The sequence below is a fragment of the Lactuca saligna genome, chromosome 7 (assembly GCF_052625555.1).
Source record: "Lactuca saligna cultivar CGN05327 chromosome 7, ASM5262555v1, whole genome shotgun sequence".
In the NCBI taxonomy this organism is placed as follows: Eukaryota; Viridiplantae; Streptophyta; class Magnoliopsida; order Asterales; family Asteraceae; genus Lactuca; species Lactuca saligna.
In genome coordinates, this window is record NC_136423.1 from 41,313,085 (window position 1) to 41,331,150 (window position 18,066).

Consider the following 18,066-nt stretch of genomic DNA (forward strand, 5'->3'; position numbering starts at 1 on the left):
TATATATATAACTCGCGTTAAACGCGGGGAACGTATAAAAAGCATACAAATGTCTACATATATTGTATAATAATTATAAAAAACATTATGGTTATTAGTATTATAGAAATGTGTTGAAGATACATTGAAATCGATAAATATCTATAATCGTTGAATGACCTCTTTGTATACAATATTTTTTGTTTTATTAGTTGAATGACCTTCTTCACCACATATGGTTATGATATTGTTAAATAAGCATAAGTATTCTAATTAGACGTTCCTTCCATACTAAGGTTACTTAATTTGAGTTTATATTGACAACCAATATACTGTTTTTTTTACTGCATTAAATATTGACAACTATTTCATTTATTCAAATAAAATCATAAAGTATAATTATGGAATGTTAAATATTATATGGATTTAATTTTAGTATATCATCAATGGAAATTCTTTTCTAAATCATGATTGGTTTATTTTAAATTGATTATGAATATAAGTGCTGACTTTTATGTTTGTTCTTATTTATTTAGTGTTTGCAAGACGTTTGCATTAATCTTGGTGCAACTTTGAATAATTTTAGTATATCATCAATATAATTTAGTATATCTTTCAATTATATGGAATATCAAATAATGACATTGCATTACTATTGCGATAATTTAGTTTACATATTACATTTTTACTAATCTTAATGATCTTATTTTTTTTCTAATAACCGTAGTGTTTTTACTAATTTTAGTATATCATCAATGTAATTTAGTATATCTTTCAATTATATGAAATATCAAATAATGACATTTCATTACTATTGTGATAATTTAGTTTATATATTACATTTTTACTAATCTTAACGATCTTATTTTTTTTTTTCTAATAACCATAGTGTTTTTATTAATTGTACTTACGAATCTCCTAATATATTATAATTTTTATTTTACTTTATAATTTTTCATAGCTATATTATTTTCAAGATTTGTTGTCTTAATAGTTTTTTTAGTCTATTCAATTTTATATTTTATTGTACAACATTATCGTTTGTATGTAATCTGAAACTTTATTTTCAAAATGCTTAATGTTTACATCTTGATATTTTTTTAATAAACTCTTGTAATAATTATGGAATATATATCTAGTTTGAATTAACATTTATTTCATTCACTAAATTAAGTCTCTCATTAAACGGATATATTTTGGAAAATAATAATTATAATGTGGCAACATTAATATACTTTTAGATGGAAAAAATCAGGATCATTAAAAAGATTTATATAAAGAAATACAAATTTAACTTAGATGAAATTACTGGCAAAAATTATTTTAGAGGAAATTGTATTTTGTAAAGTATAATACTATGACAAAATTCAAAATACGTATATTGTTCTTTAAATTTATAAATTTTGTTGTTACTATATAAAAATAAAACAAAGTAGGTTGGGATGTTAAACAAAAAATAATAATTTCAATGTATGTAACTAAACAATGGAATTTGAAGATCAAAATGTAAAACTTAAAAGTATGAAGACACGTGATAAAAAAATGTTTGAAATAGCTCTAACCACATTTGACCAATTTGTTAGTGAGAAGATCATAAATGGACCCTTTGATAATGATTAACGAATTATTTCCTGTATGAATCAAGGTGGATTATATAATTAGTGGATTTGAAATGTTTTAAGTAATGCTAAAATAAACATGTATATTGAAGTGTAGATGAACATGTTATTTTCATGCAAACCACATGTTTGATGGCATCATGTAGAAAAATACTTTAAAAAATAAATTTTTTTAAACATATATACTTAAACTTATATCCTGATCAGCCAGGTTTATCAATCATTTCTCCCTTGAATAATCACTTTCATGAGATTACTCGACACACCTCGACTAAGAAAATCTGGAACAAAAAAATAAATATTTGTTGTATTATAGATGTGTAATACAATAAATATTTACTTGTAGATAAGGTAGAATATTAAAATAAAATCTTACAAAGTGCAACATGAGTGTCGATTCCTGGCTATCAAGTCCTGAAAAGTCAAAAAATTATAAGGATTCACCATAGCTGTCAACAAAATTATTTCCATACTTAATTTCAAATGAAGCATAAATAAATTATATATTATTTCCTATTAAATCAACCTAAAAATATAATAGGATCATACCAAAATATTTTAAAATCATACCAAAGTTAACCAGATTCTTATGACATAATAATAATAAAAATCATAATCACCTCTAATATATAAAAATAACATTTTCCTAATTAGTGTCAATTCCAAAGATAATTAATTTCTGTTTTGCTAAAGGTGTAATATCTTTTCCTGTTTATTTGAAAAGTTTCAGAAAATTAGTTAACCAATTTCATGTAATTTGTGACAAAGAAAATCGAAATATATGAAAACATATATTTGATATAGAAACAAAAAAATAATCGAAAAAAATATAAAAAGCAAAAGAAGGTACTGACCTTCTACTGCACAACAACGAAGCTTTGAAGCAAACATGATGATCAAAATTATAAACAATAACAATAATGTTGTAGGAGAAGGTTTGAAGAAAATAAACGATTGAAAATAAGTGTGAGCCATAGATTCAATGATGAATCGTATATGTATGTGATAATTTGAATCTAATTTTTTGGTATTAATGGTTTCTTAATAAAAATAGATTTTTAAATTAATTGTTTACTAATATAAACATATTTATATTAATGGTTGATATTAATGCCTTAATTGAAATTGATTGTTACTAATATGTTTTTAAAGCTGACCATTTTAAAACCTTTATAACCGGAAATTCAAGATTTAAAATATGGAAATATTTTATTGGAATTATATGCATTCAATTTCAATGGACGTAAGTTAATTTTGTTTGATAATTGGAAAACTTTTATTGGAATTAAATACATTCCATTTGGAGAAGATGATGTCAGCAATTTGATTTAAGGGTAGAAAACACATGATTGAAATACAGTCAATGACCTAGATTGTTTAAGATGATGTAATAAGGTTTCTCTTTTAATAATATTTAAACACACACACACACACACACACACACACACACACACACACACATATATATATATATATATATATATATATATATATATATATATTCTAATAAAAGAACAGTTTTATTCTTCTTTTGACATGTATCATTCTATTAGATATTGTAATTAATACATATTTTATTCTCTTTTTGTCATGTGTCACATTATTATGTCTCTTAATTAATGCATATCACTTGTCAACTCCATTTCAAATTTCAAAATTTAAATTTACCACTCTAATTACATTAAATTAATAACATTAGAATAAAAATTAAAATAAAATTAATATAAACTATAAAATATAATATCACATATTTATTTTAATAAATGATTAAAATTTATATAAGTAAAAAATCTCTTAATTAATAATTTATTTAAAATAATTAATTAAATTTTTTTAGTTTTTATTATAAAAATTTAATTAATTTTGTAACCGTAATTCCCACGGGTTATAAACTACTATATATATATATATATATATATATATATATATATATATATATATATATATATATATATATATATATATATATATATATATATATATATATATATATATATATATATATAATCAAACTTCAATTTACTACAACTTACTTTCCAAATCTGTTTCACACTTTCCCTATTGGGAAGTTACGATAAGTGGGCCAGTAGTTTGTGAATATTGAATTATTTAAACAATTTATTCTTGATTAAAGTGCTTCATCTACAAAAAAAAAAAAAAAAAAAAAAAACAATACAATTCTGGTGTCAATAATGTTGATCTTGTGGTGCACATGATCTCTTCTTTCCTAAAAGAATGAGTCTTAATTTAAAGTGGTTTTTGTGGGCACTACAGATCTGAACTTTAGGATAAAAGAATGAGTACACGATGCTTTTATTGTATTTTGACGAATAAATGTCATAGTAAAATCTTATAGTGGTAAATAACTTTTGCAATTAATATTCTTTACCTCCTGAAACTTTTTTATGTGTCGATTACTTTGCAATAAGCGATCGTAAATTGGCTTTGGGGGACCTCACAAATCAACTTCATTTATCTTCTATTTTTAATATGTAAGAAGTTGGAAGGAGTGATCACAGAATGCAAGAATAAAATGGCAAGTTCAAGCTCTAATGAATATGTTACGATGGAAGTTGGAGAAGAATACACATACCCATACCCATGAAATCTTTCTGCAGCCAGCTTTATTAGTATGAAACTGAGTGGTAGGGATGAGTATCGTATGTGGACAACACAGATGGTATGTCTCTTAATGAGTCATGATATGTTTGGTTTCATAGATGGAACATTTGTAAGCCAGCTGAAACCAGTAGTATTAGTGTTTCCGGAAAGGAGAAAGTGGGTGGCCATCAGACTCACTGGCTGTGGACACGATCAGATGCCCTAGTGAATGGTTGGGTTCTTGGTTCCCTCTCTAAAGAAACACTTGTGTATGTTCTGGATCGTCTCACAGGAAAACTTCATCAAGAGACAAATGCAGATCATGATTTCAGTGCAAAAGATGTTTGGAATGAACTGCAGATACTATATGCTCCTCATCCTTCTCCACAACTGCCTGTTGTTGAAGGGATGGTCTATCTCTTGTTTGTTAATCTACCCTTTATTTGGGTTGGTGATTTAGACAAACTTTACTATACCACTACTTATACAGTAATATATATATATATATATATATATATATATATATATATATATATATATATATATATATATATATATATATATATATATATATATTACTGTAGTAATTAAAAAGTGGAGTCGACCAAGCACTTGATTACACAAACAAGGTAAAATAGATACAAAGTTTACAAAACTGATAAACTTGTACATACACAACACATTTTTTATTTTCAGATCCTCCTTTAAAATCTCTAATGATTAGATTAGAAAATGGGAAGTGATTTGAACATAACAATTTTTTGTGAAACACAACAATTTATGCAATATAGAGTTGTATGGTACAACATTTTAAAGCACTAATTATTGTGTATGTAGAAAAATTGTTATGTACAAATCATCTCCGTTACAGAATGATTACATCAGAGCACATATTTTGTTGCCGTAATTCTTTCAGAATCAATTGGCCTCTCTCATTGATCAAAATCGGTATACATAGAGAAGATATATCCCCAAAAGAAGGAAACCCTAAACTAAATATGGAACATATAATAACAATAAATACATTCAATATATAACTGAGACTCCTCCTTAATAAATAAAAAACTTTTTGTTACATGACATGCTCTCTTTCAATTTGACAAATCTCAATTTGTGGTAATTTTGAATTAATTTTTTTTTCCACGTATTATTTTATGGATTTTCCTATTTTATTAAATTTCATATAATATTTTAATGTAATAATTTGCAATAAATATAGTAATAAAAAGATATCAATTTCATTAATGAGTTTACCTTGTAATTTAAAAAATTTTAAATTAAAGTTTGTTAGCTTTTTTGTTTATTTATTTAAATTATTTGTTTAAATTTAAAAGATAAAAAAAACATTTCAATTTTAATAATTCATTATTTTTCTTATTTTCTAATAAATTAAAGTTTTCAATTATTTAGACCTTCGTATTTAACTTTTTTTATAAAAATTAACCCATGTAATACATGGGTTTCACAACTAGTCGGAAATATAAAAGGCAGAGATTTATGCTACCATGTAGTTTTTTTGCCTTCGTAACAAAATTATACAAATATAGGGACACTACAAGATCAAGATAGAGGAAGGCATCTGGAGATATTGTACAACTATACTTAAGCAGGATCTTGGTATCTTGTCCAAAGAAGATTGAGTTATGAAAGGGTTACAGTGATAGATAAAATCAAAAATAATGGAAACACGACACTCCGTGTACCAGTCGGTACTTCCAAGAAGCAAGAATTCTTAGAGAAATTGTTGGAAAGGATACCGGAGAACACACAACTATTGGATGTGAAAAATTCAAATGGAAGCATGTTGCTTCATGTCGCAACCATTATTGGCAACACTGAAGTTGCTGACATCTTGGTGGCAATAGACCCAGAGTTGTTGGCCAAAGACAATGAAGGTCGGACACCACTAGCCTTGGCTCTTTCTAATATTCATATGGAGACTATTGAAACAGCAACACCTAGTTTATTATCTAACGGATATATACATGTGTTATGCACGCTTTTGTTAGGTCCAATTTGTCTTTTTATCTTCATGCTGTATTTTGCTTTACAATTGAGCTTTGCAGTTTAGCTAATGACCTTTATCTTAGTTACTGGTAGAGAAGTTAATGGGTAGTTTTCTTTTCTCTTCAGCAGTTTCTTTTTTGATGTAAGCCTTTTTGGTATCTAGTTTTTATTATTTTCAGAAATCAAGCAAACACATGAAGCTTAGATTGTGTGTGTTCTCTCCTTAAAGTTTTATCCTTGTGTGTTTCTTATTGTGTACAAGTACAGGAACCCATTTCCAGTTAACAAACTAGTATCAAAGCCTAACTTATGGGCGATCTTCAAGTGGTTGGTGGCATTAAGAAACTCAGTAATGGTAACTACAACACCTGGTCAACCTTTATCAAGTCATACATGCAGGGCCAAGATCTCTAGGAAGTTGTAGATTGAACTGAGACAAGTCAGCTAGAAGTTGAAGACACCAATGGGGTGTTAAGGAAATGGAAGATCAAGGTAGGGAAAGCTATGTTTATTATGAAAACTACAATGGATGAGGATATATTACAACACATTCAAGATGTAGTAACGCCAAATGAAGCATGGGATACGCGGCTTGCTCTGTTTTCCAAGAAAAATGATACAACGCTGAAACTCCTTGAGAACGAACTGATGTTGGTGTCTTAATGAGAAATGCCAATTCCTCAATATTTTCACAAGATTAAAACCGTATGTCGGGAAATCTTGGAGCTTGATCCTCAAGCATAGATTGGATAATCTAGAATGAAAAGAATTATTTTTCATGGTTTAAAACCAGAATTTCAAAGTTTTGTAGCAGCTATACAAGGATGGCCTACACAGCCATCCCTTGTGGAGTTCGAAAACTTACTTGCTGGTCAAGAAGCTTTGGCAAATCAAATGGGTGGTATGTCTATCAAGACAGAAGAGGAAGCTTTGTATGTGGATAAAAGAAAAGGAAAGTCCAAATCCAACCATGGTAGAAAACGATATGGGGACAAAAATAGAAATCGTGAAGGTGATAAGAAGCAACGCGAGGGAGAAAAAGGGGAATCATTAGGAGAAAAGAAAATCCACCATTCAAATAAGCGGTTTCTATTTAAATGTTACAATTGTCGTACTTGAGGTCACATGGCTCAAAACTGTCCCAAAAGTGCACAAGAAGAAGGTAATGCGGCGACTACTCAAAATGAGGAAGAATGGGATGCAGAGGCATTGTTTGCTAAAGAAGAAACTGTTTTAGCTCTAACAGCTACAACTGAAAAATGAAAGAGTAAACTAGATGAGTGGATTGTTGACTCAGGTTGTTCTAACCATATAACAGGGGAGAAAGTGATCATCCAAAGTCAAGTTAAGTATGGAGGCAGCAAAGTAGTTGTAATTGCAGATGATTCTAAACTTCCAATTGCTCATGTTGGTGATGTTAAGTTCTGTCCAGGAGATAACAGGAAAGAATTGTTGTTACAAGGTGTGTACCATGTACCAGGGATGAAGAAAAACTTACTCTCGGTCTCACAACTAACTGGAGCAGGTCACTATGTGTTATTTGGCCTTTGTGATATGAAGGTATACACACATTTCAAAACTTTATCACAACCAATAGCATGCGAACATCGTTCAGAGTCCATTTATGTGATGTCTGCTGAAACGACATATGTTGATAAGATGAAAAAGAACCAGAATGTGGATCTCTGGCATATGCGTTTAAGTCATGTAAGCTATGCCAAGATGGAGCTAATGATGAAAAGAAGTTGGTCAATGGATTACCATAGCTTGAGGTGAATAAAGGTCTCGTTTTTGTGCTGGTTGTCAATACGGTAAAGCCCATCCGTTGCCCTATGAAAAATCAAGCTTTCAATCTAAGGTTTCATTAGAGTTGGTGCATTCAGATGTGTTTGATCCTGTAAAACAACCATCTCTTCAAGGTATGAAGTATATGGTCACCTTTATTGATGATTTTTCAAGACATGTTCGGGTATATTTTATGATGGAGAAGTCTGAAGCCTTTAGTAAATTCAAAGAATTCAAGAGTGAAGCTGAGAGAATAACCAGGAAGACCATTTGTTGTTTAAGGTTTGATAACAGAGGGGAATATCTTGCTACCGATTTTGCTGAGTATTTGAAGTAACACAACATTAGAAGACAACTAACATGTCCTAATAGCCCACAATAGAATGTGGTCTTAGAAAGAAAAAAGAGGCATCTAACTGAGATCTCAGGGAGCATGATACATGACAAAAAATGTCCCTGGAAGGTTCTGGGTAGAGGCTATGAAGACAGTTGCATATGTCATTAATCGAATTCCTCAACAAGTTTTAAAGTATGTGTCACCGGTTGAAAAGCTCTTCAACATGAAGCCAAATGTGAGTCATCTACGAGTTATTGGATGTGTTTGCTATGTTTTCGTCCCATGTCATCTCCGACACAAGCTATAAAAGATAGTTGTTCATTGCATCTTCGTGGGATATGACCAAGAGAGAAAAGGTTGGAGATGTTGTGATCTAATCAGCGGTAAATGTCATGTTTCAAGGAATGTCGTTTTTTATGAAACATCCTCCCGGTGGTCAACGAACCGTGAAACTTTTCCAAACTCAGAAACATTGAAAGAGAATCTAGAGTCATCTAAAGTTAATCTTAACCTGTACAAAAGTGAAACAGTGGTTGAAGAAGACAATATTGAAGTCTATGCACAACAATCTTGGTAGTTAGGCGTATTCCATCGTGTGGAGGCAAATGACGAGATCCCTATAAGACGATCATCTAGAGTGAGAAAACCAAATCCACGTTATGCTAATGTTGCCATAATAGAAGATGAAATTCAGGAACCAGATAATTATGATAAGGCGTGTGGAGTCCCAGAATGGATTGCAGCCATGAAAGAGGAGGTATCTGCCCTAATAAGTAATCAAACATGGGAATTGGTTCCCACGCCCAAAGATGTTAAACCCATCTCGTGTAAATGGGTTTACAAGGTTAAACGACATGTAGATGGATCATTGGAGAGGTTTAAAGCCAGGCTTGTTGCCTGTGGATTTTCACAGCAATTTGGGTTGGACTATGATGAAACGTTCAGCCCTGTAGCAAAGCTAACCACCATATGTGTTCTTCTTGCCTTAGCAGCTACTAAACAGTGGAACTTATGGCTAATGGACGTGAGCAATGTGTTTCTGTATGGAGATCTAGATCATGTTATTCACATGGAACTACTGAAGGGATTTGACAGCAAGACCCATCCAAAATACGTGTGTAAACTAAAGAAAGCACTGTATGGACTCAAGCAATCCCTACGAGCATGGTTTGGGAAGATTGTTGAATTTCTTGAGCATAATGCTTTTTCTCTAACAATGGCGGATGCAATTCTATTTGTGAAGACAATTGGTAACAAGGTGGTGATTGCTCTTGTGTATGTCGATGACTTAATAATGACAAAAGACCTTGATGATGAAATTGCACTGTTAAAAGAAAACTTATGTACAAGGTTTCACATGAAAGACCTTGGAAAGCTGAATCACTTTCTTGGATTAGAAGTAAAATATGAAGATGGTAACATAATTCTTAATCAAAGGAAATACATGACTGATTTGTTGAAGCGATTTGGAATGGTCAAGTGTAAACTAGCGGTGACTCCCATGGATACTAATGCAAAGCTATATGAACATGTGGGTAGAAAACTTGAAGATGCCACAATGTACAGAAAGATAGTAGGAAGCCTTATCTATTTCACCATGACAAGACAAGATATTGCTTTCGTGGTTGGAGTCCTAAGCAGGTACATGCATAATCCTAGAAAACCTCATCTTGATGCTATTCGGAGAGTTTTGGGATTCATCAAGACAACTTTCGACCACGAAATTGTGTTTAATAGGGAATAAGGAAGTATGTTGTCAGGTTACTGTGATGCTGATTATGCTGGTGACCTAAACACTCGAGGATCCACTACTGGTTATGTTTTCATGACTGGATCAAGTGTTGTGTCATGGTGCAACAACCGTCAACCAACCGTGTCCCTTTCTATTACCAAAGCCGAGGACCGTGCTACTGCAATGGCAACTCAAGAGAGTGTGTGTCACACCCCGAAAACCAAGGCGGAAACATTCTCGAGGCGGACTCCACGTTGAGTATCAAAGCCAATGCACATAGTAAGAAAAGTAAACACCCATTACATTACATATAAAAATTTACATTTGTTCAAAAGTTTAGTTGTACAAGTGTGATACATATGTATATATATATATATATATATATATATATATATATATATATATATATATATATGTGAACAAAAGCAAGATGTGTCTTTGATGTACTCCGTCTTCGACAAAAGGATCATCGGGTACCTGTCTAATGCGGACCTGAGAATACAAGCATTTTAAAAATCAACATAAAGCTGGTGAGCTCATAAGCAGTTTTTGTTTTGTGAAAATGTACGAGTTTCCTTTTGGTTTCTGAAAATGTTACGACCCAAGAAAATCCCATATTTTTGTATATGTAAAGTTTAGTTATCTGTTATGTTACACGGGTCTGGTTATGTTCAATTGTTATCCCAGGAAAATCCCATATTTTCCTAAGGTGAAAGATGTATACTGAAAACCTGGTTATCCTTGTGAAATGTATGTTAGTTTACCAACTCAATATGTAATGTAAAAGATGTACACTGAAATGTATTAGTTTTAACACGTATATAAAACTAATAAATACAAAGTAAACTAGTTAGTAAACCCATTATTACTCAAAAGTAAATCTCTGTTATCCAAATTGCGAGTTCCATAACCATACAATAGACTAGATATGGCAATATGTAGTCCACATCACCTTAAGACTTTCGTCACCCTTGAACCTTTCGGTTCGGCTGTAGCTAGCCGCCAGGTGTGGGGTAGCCAGCCTCGTATAGATCTATACACTCAAGTCATGTTCCCTATCTAAGAGATTCTGGTTACGGGGGCGGTCCTCCACTCACGTATCTCTGTGGGGTGTTCTCCGAGGACGTGTCTCTAATTTATAGGATTAACAAATTTACTAGTAATAATACTGAAAGATCAAATGACTATCCTCCACTTGCGTATCTCTGTGGAGTGTTACCGAGGACAAAATAATTTTCTAAGTTCAATTGTTATGATTTTAACTATTATAATGTGGGAAAACATTTGTGAAAATATAAAATACAACAATTTATAATGTTTTACACAAATAATATGATAATGTATTCTGTAGGTTCTAACGGTTGTTTGTTACGACTATCAGTGTTAAAAGCATATGTAATATGAAACACGACACATATAAAACAAGTTTTGAGTACAAGTATTACTTGTACTTGCTTGTATTCCCCACCTAAAAACAGTGAAAAGCATTGAAAAAAGGTAGGGGTATGAACTCACCAGACAAGAAAGCGTATCGGTTGGGATGCTATGTGTCGGTTCGGGGATTTATAACGTGTGAGGTTCCTATGTAACATGAAATGGTATACAAATGTATCTAATTAGACTTTAAATCACTAATTAGATATGATTATACACTCCAATAAGAGAAAACACTTAAATCAAGTGTTTGGAGTGACCCGGGTGACATCTACGGATGTATAGGGCTTTGGAAAAATGAGTTTTCTCTTCAAGAGTAAACTCCTTAGGGAGTTTACGGCCATAAGACCATGACCACATGATTTCACGACTGTGAACTCGTGAATGCGGGTTATTATGGTGCTAAATGGTCAATTAACACTTGGGAAGGGTTGCTATGATTTGGTGGCCCTAGGAATGAGTTCTACCACCAAAGGGAACATCAAAGGGAGTTTACGACCCTAAACTAGGATTTTACGGCCGTAAGCTCCTATATACCCATTCCTTTCATGATTTGGTGCCCCTGGATCAATCACATGTGATTCAAACCAATTTTACAAGCCTTAGGATGAATTTAGGGCATCATTTGGCTAGTGTTTATGATTTTACGGCCCATGAACCCATTCTAGGAGGGTTTACGGCCGTGAACTATCCAAGGGGTGGTTTTCATCAAGTTTAAGGCCCCTAAATTGATTGTGATTGATTCTAGAATTTAATCCAAGCTATTGGTGTGATTAAGTGGCTTTTAAACACTCAAATGTGAGTTTACTCTCCATGAAGGTGAGTTTACGGCCCAAGCTTGTTCTTGGGCAGTAAACTCATGTTTAATCCCTAAAAATTTGATTCAAGGTGTTCTAAGTCCAGTACATTAAATCATATAGTCATATCTAAGCTCCAAAGGTCGATTGGAAGGGTTTAAAGGCTCAAAAACCCATCATATGTGTGTTTACGGCCCAAGCATGTTCTAGGGCTGTAAACACATGAAAATGGTCCTAAATGATAGTTTAACCACGAATTTGAAGGTCTAAGATGCTAATCTATGAGTTACGGAAGTTACCTTGGTGATTTTGAGCTTAAATTTGATGATTTTGGACTTGAAACTTGGATTGGAGGAGAGAGGTTAGAGAGAGAGAGAGTAGTGAGAGAGAGCAAAAGCTTCAAATGGAAGCTTAAACCACTTTAAATAGGTTCCAAGTTTTGGACACGGTGGAATTCTACCCGATACCGACGTTATACGATTCTTTTGGTCGCACCTGATTAAGTTACTGTAACCCGATATGGTCGATTCTAATATGTTTCCAATTACTAATATAGAGTGTTAATATGAGTTCTAAACATGTTTAGACACTCATTAAGTCATAAGAGAAATCCCACAATTATGACTTAATTTAACGATGTAACGGAAATGGAATTGAAACGATGAATATATTAACGAAAAGTGGTTACAAATGGTGGAACGAACTTCGGGTTGTCACATTATCCCCCCGTTAGAGGGAATTTCATCCTGAAATTCAGTATTAAGATACAAATCATGGATCTGGGATGAGATGCAGATACTTCTGCTTCATCGAGTCTTCACGCTCCCAAGTGAATTCCGGTCCCCGCTTGGCATTCCAGCGAACCTTCACTATCGGGATGCAACTTTGTTTCGTGCGTTTGATCTCTCGATCCATGATTTCGATTGGTTCCTCCACGAAGTTTAGGTTTTCATTGATTTTGATCTCGCCTAGGGGAATCACAAGGGTTTCATCGGATAAACACTTTTTAAGGTTCGAGACGTGAAAGACAGGGTGGATGTTGCTAAGCTCGTGAGGTAATTGAAGTTTATAGGCTACCGGACCGATCCTTGCGAGGATCTCAAAGGGTCCAATGTACCTCGGATTAAGTTTCCCACACTTTCCAAAGCATACCATGCCTTTCTAGGGCGAGACCTTCAGCAGGACACAGTCTCCAACCTGGAACTCCAGAGGTTTCCGTCGGTTATCAGCGTAACTCTTTTGTCTATCACGTGAAGCCTTCAATCGTTCCCGGATTTGGATGATCTTTTTGGTGGTTTCGCGGATGATTTCAGGACCAGTGAGAGCACTGTCGGGGTGCGTGTCCCCTACCTCGGCCCAGCACAGAGGGGATCTGCAATTGCAACCGTAGAGGGCTTCAAACGGGGCAGCCTTGATGCTGGTGTGGTAACTGTTGTTGTACTAGAACTCGATCAAAGGCAAATGTGTGTCCCACGAATTTCCGAAATCGATGACACATACCCTAAGCATGTCTTCCAGGGTTTGGAAAGTTCTCTCACTCTGTCCGTCGATCTGAGGGTGATAAGTCGTGCTCATGTCTAGTTTAGTTCCAAGAGCCCTCTAAAAAGACTGCCAAAATCTGGAGGTAAACCTGCTATCTCGATCAGAGATAATGAACGCAGGTACACCGTGCAGTCAAACTACCTCCTGGATGTAGATCCGCGCGTGACTTTCCATTTTGAATGACTCTTTGATCGAGATGAAGTCAGCGGATTTGGTCAAACGATCGATAATTACCCAAATGGTATCGTACCCACTCGAACACTTGGGTAAGTTGGTGATGAAATCCATGGTAATCATCTCCCATTTCCACTCGGGTATCTCGGGTTGCTGGAGCAGACCCAAGGGTTTCTGGTATTCGACTTTCAATTTAGCGCAAGTCAAACACTTTCCCACAAATGTAGCCATCTCGGCTTTCATGTTTGGCCACCAGTATTGTTTCTTGAGATCTAAGTACATCTTGTCCGAACCTGGGTGAACAGAGTATCTGGTCTTGTGTGCTTCCTCCATGACAATCTCCCTGAATTCTCCGAACTTTGGAATCCAGATTCGGTCCATGAAACAGTAGACTCCGTCACCTCTGATCTCAAGTTTCTTATCCATTCCCGTCAAGGCTTCGCTTGATTTGGTCTCGGGTTTGAGGGCTTCTATTTGGGAGTCTCAGATTTGCATGGATAATTGGGAATGGATTGTCATCGTCAATGTCCTCACTTAACGATTGAACTTTTCTTCCGGCTAAGGGCATCTGCCTACCACATTGGCCTTGCTGGGATGGTAGCAAATCTCGCACTCATAATCGCTGAGCAGCTCTACCCATCGTCGTTGCCTCATGTTTAAGTCTTTCTGATTGAGGATGTGTTGCAGGCTCTTATGGTCAGTGAAGATCGTACACTTGGTTCCGTAGAGATAATGTCTCCAAATCTTCAGTGCAAAGACTACGGCTCCTAACTCCAAGTCATGTGTGGTATAGTTGACCTCGTGTGCCTTCAGCTGTCTTGAGGAATAAGCAATCACTTTTCCTCTTTGCATAAGCACACAGCCTAAGCCCTGATTAGACGCATTGCAATAGACAACGAAGTCTTCTATCCCTTCGGGTAGGGACAAAACTGGCGTGATGCATAAGGCTTGCTTTAATGTCTGGAATGCTGTTTCTTTCTTTTCACTCCAACAAAAGGGTACACCTTTCTGTGTTAGAGTGGTTAGCGGTTTGGCGATTTTGGAAAAAATTTGGATGAATCTCCGATAATAGCCAGTGAGACCCAAGAATTGACGGATTTTTGTGGGTGTTTTTGGTGCCGACCAATTCTCTATCGCTTTAATCTTGGAATGATCCACATGAATACCCTCCTCGCTTACCACGTGACCGAGGAAAGTCACCTTCCGAATCTAGAATTCACACTTGGAAAATTTTGCGTACAGCTTTTCGGATATAAGGGTTTCCAACACTGACCTCAAGTGTTGTTTGTGATCTTCTTCGCTCCTGGAGTAGACAAGGATGTCGTCAATGAACATGATGACGAATTTGTCTAAGAAGGGACGACACACCCGGTGGGTGTTTTCGGTGCCGACCAATTCTCTATCGCTTTAATCTTGGAATGATCCACATGAATACCCTCCTCGCTTACCATGTGACCGAGGAAAGTCACCTTCCGAATCTAGAATTCACACTTGAAAAATTTTGCGTACAGCTTTTCGGATATAAGGGTTTCCAACACTGACCTCAAGTGTTGTTTGTGATCTTCTTCGCTCCTGGAGTAGACAAGGATGTCGTCAATGAACACGATGACGAGTTTGTCTAAGAAGGGACGACACACCCGGTTCATCAGGTCCATGAACACTGCCGGTGCATTGGTTAGACCGAAGGGCATCACTACAAACTCATAGTGTCCATACCGAGTCCTGAAAGCTATTTTGGAAACATCACTCTCATAAACTCGTAGCTGATGGTACCCTGAACGAAGGTCCATCTTTGAGAAGTAGCTGGCTCCCTGAAGTTGATCGAAGAGGTCATCAATTCGCGGTAGAGGATATCGGTTTTTGACGGTCAACTTGTTCAGCTCGCAGTAGTCGATACAAATCTGGAAGGATCCATCTTTCTTCTTTATAAACAATACTGGAGCTCCCCAGGGTGAGGAACTCAGTCTGATGAACCCTTTGCTGAGTAACTCGTTGAGTTGGTTGGATAACTCCTGCATTTCTGCTGGAGCTAGGCGATATGGAGACTTGGCTACGGGGGTAGCTCCAGGAATTAGGTCAATGCGAAATTCGACCTGACGTTCATGAGGAATTCCTGGAAGCTCTTCCGGAAAGACATCAGGAAAGTTACAGATTTCGGGGATACTCGCGAGGTCTTTAATCTCCTATTTCTCATTAACGACATGGGCTAGGAATGCTTGGCACTCCTTTCGCAAGAGCTTCTAAGCTTTGATGCAGGAAATGATGTGAAGTTTGGAGCTGAGTTTATCGCCATAGATTATGAGAGTTTGGCCCGTAGGAAGATTTAGACGGATGGATTTTTTGTAACAAAGGATATCAGCATGATTGGGACTCAACCAATCCATGTCAATGATAACATCAAAGCTCTTTATGGAGACTGGCAAAAGATCGATGGGAAATGAATGATCGTTCAGGGTAAGGGTACAACCTATGAATATGTCACTAGCGCTTTCTTTATCACCGTTAGCCATCTCGACAGTAAACGTTTCGGTTAATGGTTGGGGATTAGGTTTTAGATTATGTTTGAACGAATGACTAACAAAACTTCTTTCAGCACCCGAATTGAAAAGAATACTAGCATAAGAGTTGTCGAGAAGGAATGTACCCGAAACAACGGTGCGATCGGTGACTGCCTCCTCCCGTCCCATGGCTAGGACTCTCCCGGTATTATCAACTGTCGCCTTCTTGGGGCAGTTTCTCTTGTAATGCCCAACTTCTCCACAATTATAGCAGGCTTGACCAACACCTGCTCCAGAAGATTGATTTGCATATTGGGCTGGTGCCTTGCAGAATTGAGTCGTGTGCCCCTTTTTACCACAGTTGGTGCATGTTAGGTCACGGCAGGGGCTAGAGTTATGGTGGTATTTGCACTTTTCACACAGAGGAAGGTTACCAGCATACCTACTGGTAGGTGTTTGAGCTGTAGATCCCACAACAGAAGCAGCAGCAACAGGGGTAGTAGCAGCATGGACTGCTACAATCTGTTGTTTCTTTGAGGTTCCTTGAGAAGGTTGGCCTTTCTTCTTCTTTCAAAATTTTCTTTTCTCACCACTCCTCTTGGTCGGTTCAGGAGTGGTGGTTGTTTCCTCATCCTCATCACTGTGGTCAATCAGGGTTTGGGCTAAACTTTTGGCACTAACATAAGTATCCGGCCTCGCAGATAAGATGGTTCCTTTGGTCGGTTGGGTCAGCCCCCAAATAAATCTCTCTATCTTCTTACTCTCCGGGGTAACCATTCCCGGACAGAGTAGTGCCAAGTCATCAAACCTCGAGGTGTATGCAGCAATATCGGAACCCCTCATCTTCAGGTTCCAGAGCTCATGCTCTGACTTCTGTATTTCGCCCCGAGGGCAGTACTCAGCTAGCAGAACTTCTTTCATGGCTTCCCAACCCATAGCATTGGCTACAGGTATGGTCATGGATTTGACTCGGCCGTTTCACCAAGTCAGGGCTTTGTCAATAAAGGTACAGACTGCGAACTTCACTTTGTCAAATTCCAAACAGGCACGGATTTCAAAGATGGATTTGATTTTCTCGAACCATTGGGTGAGGGAAATGACACCTCCAGTTCCATCAAAGGATGTGGGTTTTATGCTCATGAAGTCTTTATAAGAACCCTCTTTTTGGTGTCTCTGGCTATCTTCTGGATTTTGGGGCTGGGGACCACCTCCTAAACTACCAGGGTTCATTTGTGACATAGCGGTTGTCACTGCAGTAGTAATAGTTGTCTGAAGCGTTACGAGATCAATTTGGGGAGAAGGTGGTGGTGGAGGGTTGTTGGCCTTTGAGTTAGGTCTCTTTCTTGGAGGCATCTTGATCTAATGAGATCAGGAAAGAGAGGATGATCAGTCCTCCGAATTGAATCGAGAGATATGACAGTTATATATTCCGAATAAGCGATAAAGCAGGAAAGAGTTATCAAAACATATAATTTATCACTAAAGGAATGATCAGGGAACAACGCTTGAATGAGGTTTTCTACAAAGGATTGGCTCGAGAAATACTCCCATAGTATTTCAT

The 18,066-nt window shown here is 35.7% G+C and overlaps 1 long non-coding RNA gene across 1 annotated transcript; it reads right to left on the reverse strand.

Moving 5' to 3' along the window:
* Positions 1–1,742: 1,742 nt before the first annotated feature.
* LOC145003963 (uncharacterized) lies at positions 1,743–4,614 on the reverse strand. The gene is made up of 3 exons (XR_013662214.1): positions 4,192–4,614; positions 1,975–2,012; positions 1,743–1,879 (listed from the first exon to the last, which is right to left on the reverse strand). It is a non-coding gene; the product is annotated as an uncharacterized LOC145003963 (long non-coding RNA).
* Positions 4,615–18,066: the final 13,452 nt, after the last annotated feature.